This window comes from Triticum urartu, chromosome 1A (genome assembly GCF_056163025.1).
Source record: "Triticum urartu cultivar PI428250 chromosome 1A, HENAU_Tu73, whole genome shotgun sequence".
NCBI lineage: Eukaryota > Viridiplantae > Streptophyta > Magnoliopsida > Poales > Poaceae > Triticum > Triticum urartu.
In genome coordinates, this window is record NC_141873.1 from 147,787,277 (window position 1) to 147,792,261 (window position 4,985).

Here is a 4,985-nt window from a genome sequence, read left to right on the forward strand (position 1 = left end):
TGTGGAGGCAATAGATGAGATTTGTTGCCATTGATAAGAATGGTTGTGTGCACGGTTGATGACATCAACTGTACATGGGGATCGATGTGGCTATGTTTTTTGTTGATTGGGATCGATGAGGTCGTGACACGACCTACCCCTACCGGTCGGTTATCCGCCATCGGGGTTAACAATGAAACATAAATCCGAATCAGATTCGCGATGATCGATGAGATCGGTCAGATCAGAGAATTCAGCGTGATCGGAGTTCAGATGTGATCCGTAATTTCCGAAAACATGTGCGTAGCGCCTTGTATTTCGTACACGATCACTCAAACCGGTAGAATGCGATTCTATGCATAACTTTATTTTGCAGGGTTTGATGTGAATAGTATGGCCCATGTGTATGTGATGCATGTGTGTAAATTATACATGACCTGCGTGTCATGTTTGTCAGCCGGCAGGAGCCAAAGTGCTGTCATTATATTGTATAACGACCTGCGTGTCGACTTGTGACTCTATGTAAAATTCATAACTAGATGTAGTAGTTGGATAATAGAGATCAGGTTGGTGTCTTGGCGTCCCGGCGTGACAAACAAGATGGAGTTCCTAGATGGTCATCGGAGTCGGAGCCAACCTGGAAGAACATCCATGAAGGAGCCATACTATTTCACATTATGTGATTGTTATGCTTCCTTGTTTTCTATGCATGTTAGAATGGCAGAAAGATCCCTCATGAATATCAAGCGAATTGACATCCCCGATGTTGCACCTTCACACGTCAAGTACGTCTAGTAGTGGACTGATAAAATTGGGGTGCTGCTAGGTGTCCTTGAACTGAAGGGTTCGTGTCGGACATGGACATGCACTGGATTAGGTTGACTTGACAAGGCTATCAAAACGGTTTTGGACCTTTTGGCAAAAGAGGTCGGGAGCCGGGGTATGAGATACCTACCCGATCGACAAGAGTCGTATAGAGATACGATTAGCAAGGAGTTGCTTACCGGATAGGCATGTTGTCTAGCAGTGATGCTAAAGCTCACTATTCACATGTGCTAGTCGGATCCTGAATCACTGAGAGTTTGCGAAGGGATGCTGACTTCAGTGGGAGTATTTCTGTTTAAGGCTAGAATTACTCTACATAAACACATTGCTTAGTGATTGCATATTTTTCTGTTGTAGATAAATGGCACCATCTGCTCAACCCAACTTTGCATTGAAATCAATTCTGGAAAAGGATAAACTGAATGGAACAAACTTTACTACCTGGTATAGAAATTTGAGAATTGTTCTCAAGCATGATAAAAAGGAACATGTTCTAGAGGATCCGCTTCCAGAGGAACCTGCCGATAATGCTAGTACCACAACCAAGAATGCCTACCAGAAACTCGTTAATGAATCAGACGAGATCAGCTGCCTCATGCTGGCTTGTATGGAGCTCGATTTGCAGCAACATTTCGAAGACGTTGGGGCTTTCGATATGATTGAGAGTCTCAAGAGCATGTTTCAGGTGCAGTCTAGGACCGAAAGGTTCAACGTCTGGTGATCCTTGTTGGATTGTAAGCTGAAGGAAGGTGATCCACTGAGCCCGCATGTGATCAAGATGATCGGATATGTGCAAGCTTTGGATAGGTTGGGCTTCCCGCTCTTGGATGAGCTGGCTACTGATGTAGTTCTGGGTTCTCTTCCGCCCAGCTATGGGACGTTCATCTCGAACTATCATATGCATGGCATGGATAAGAAGCTCACTGAATTGCATGGGATGCTCAAAGTGGCAGAGAAGGATATTAAGAAAGGCACGCATCAAGTGTTGATGGTGCAGAAATCAGCTAAGTTCAAGAAGAGTTGGTCTAGGAAGAAGGCTAAGGCAAAGGGCACGGAGATGGTAACCTCCGCCGCTGCGCCGAAGTCTGGACCGGACTCAAAGACCATTTGCTATCATTGCAAGGAAACTGGTCACTGGAAGAGGAACTGTAGCAAGTGGCTTGCAGAGCATGGCAAGAAGGCCGGGAATGCTGCTTCAGGCAAAGGTACACTTGTTGCATATGTTATAGACGTTTACCTTGCTGACATACCTAGTAGCTCTTGGGTATTTGATACCGGATCGGTTGTTCATATTTGCAACTCGATGTAGGGGCTGGTAAGAACAAGGTGTGTGGCACAAGGGGACATTGACATCAGGGTCGGCAACAAAGCAAGAGTTGCTGCGTTGGAGGTCGACACGATGCAGCTCCAGCTTCCTTCTAGATTTATTTTGGAATTGAATAATTGTTATTACATTCCTGCACTTAGTCGGAACATTATTTCTGCCTCATGCTTGATGAGTCAGGGTTATTAATTCAATTTAAAGGACAATGGTTGTTCGATTTATTTGAATGGTATGTTCCATGGCTATGCACCCATTGTTGATGGGTTATTTATATTGAATCTAGAATGGGAACCGGTCTATAACGTGAATGTCAAGAGGCATAAGCCCAATGAGATAAATCCGACATACTTCTGGCATTGCCGGCTTGGACACATTAGTCTGAAACGCATGAAGAAGCTCCATGATGATGGACTCCTAACTTCGACTGACTTTGGGTCGTTCGAGACATGCGAATCATGCTTGCTTGGCAAGATGACTAAGTCTCCTTTCGCAAAGAGTTGTGAGAGGGCATTCGAGCTGTTGGAACTGATACACAGTGATGTGTGTGGACTAATGAGCACAACTGCCAGAGGTGGCTATCAGTACTTCGTGACTTTTACCGACGACTTGAGTAGATACGGATATATCTATTTGATGAGGCACAAGTCAGAGACTTTTGAAAAGTTCAAAGAGTTTCAAAACGAGGTGGAAAATCAGCTCGGCAAGACTATAAAATTTCTACGATCTGATCGTGGAGGTGAGTACATGAGCCAGGAGTTTGATGATCATCTGAAAAGTAGAGGTATAGTACCTCAGCTCACACCTCCGGGTACGCCACAGAGAAATGGTGTATCAGAACGGAGGAATCACACCTTGTTGGACATGGTTCGATCTATGATGAGCAAGTTGGATTTACCCTTATCATTCTGGGGATACGCTCTAGAAACTGCAGCTTTCACACTTAACAGGGTACCATCAAAATCCGTAGATAAGACACAACATGAGATGTGGACCGGGAAGAGTCCCAGTTTGTCTTTTCTAAAGATTTGGGGTTGTGAAGCATTTGTCAAGAAACTTATGTCAGACAAGCTTACACCCAAGTCGGATAAATGCATATTCATGGGATATCCGAGGGAAACCTTGGGATATAACTTCTACATCCGGGAAGAGAACAAAGTGTTTGCTACTCGGAATGGGGTTTTCCTTGAGAAAGAGTTTCTCAGTCGGGAGGCCAGTGGGAGGATGGTCCGACTCGAAGAAATCCGAGGACCACTCGGGGATGGCTTGGCTGGTGATGAGATCATACCGGAGTCAGTCAGGGAACCCGTAGTGGAAGCGGCACCGAAACCACGAAGGTCGGAAAGATTGCGCAGAGTGTGTGATGTATTGTTGCTAGAAAGCGACGAGCCGGCCACATATGCGGAAGCGATGGTGAGCCCATATTCCGAGGCATGGATGGAGGCCATGAGATCCGAGTTAAAGTCCATGGATGAGAATCAAGTTTGGGACTTGGTTGATCCGCCGCCTGGCATAACGCAAGGTAGTCAGAGTCGGGATTTGGAGTCGGATCGATTTTCCTTAGACAGAATCGAGTCGTAGTATCGAGTCATGGAATCGAGGATTCTACTAGATTTACTCAAATAAGATATTTTGTATCCATGGAAGAAATTCATATGGGTTCTATAGAGCTTTGACACTAAATATAGAGCAAAGACGTACACATCAATGCTAGTTCTACTCCACTTCTTTTTATGGCTAACCTACTATTAGCTTAGATGTATGTAACATATATGAGAGGCAAATATATAGAACATTGAAATCTTCGACGCACGAAATTTACTTACGAGTTTTTTAGAATACGTGAATAGCCGATCACTTGTATATCCACCCTGTAGTGCTTAACCTTGAAGGGTCTTGCTCTCCTTCTCTGATTAATCTTGATGCATCCTCCTTCCCACACAAATTCCATTTGTCGACAAGTATGATCCTCAATTTTGATCTAGGTTTTGAGAGCCAGATCAAAGGTGTCGGCGCCTGAGCCTTTGGGCTTGGGAGGGGAATAAAGGGCCATGAGGCATGTGAAAATGGTTTGGATGATGGCATACTATTCTGCTACAACTAAACAAACGGCTTAGATAAATTAGTAGAATCGGACATAGTCCATACCATAGTCGGGATTCTACAGTTTTGTACATGATTCTATGATTTGGATCGCGACTCAACATGGATTCTACCTGATCCGGATTCATAGCGGGACTTGGATCGACATGGTTCCGTAGGGTCGTGAAGTCGTAGGATTCTAGGAGTCAAGTCGGGATTCTGACTACCTTGGCGTAACGGCCATTGGTTGCAAATGGGTCTTTAAGAAGAAAACCAATGTGGATGGAAATGTTCAGATCCACAAAGCTCGACTTGTCGCTAAGGGTTATGGACAAGTTCAATGAATTGACTACGACGAGACTTACTCGCCGGTAGTGATGTTGAAGTCGGTGAGGATCGTACTAGCTATAGCTGCATATTTCGATTACGAGATATGGCAGATGGATGTCAAGACGGCTTTCCTTCACGGAAATTTAACCGAGGACGTGTATATGATACAGCTCGAGGGTTTTGTCGATCCGACTAGCACTAGTAAGGTATGCAAGCTCAAGAGATCCATTTATGGGTTGAGGCAAGCATCTCGGAGCTGGAACATTCGTTTTGATGAGGTCGTCACTGGTTTCGGCTTCATCAAAAGCGAAGAGGACACTTGTTTATACAAGAAGTTAAGTGGGAGCTCGATAGTGTTTTTGATCTTGTATGTGGATGACATACTACTGATCGGAAATGATATTTCGATGCTGAACTCGGTCAAGGAGTCATTGAATGGCAAGTTTTC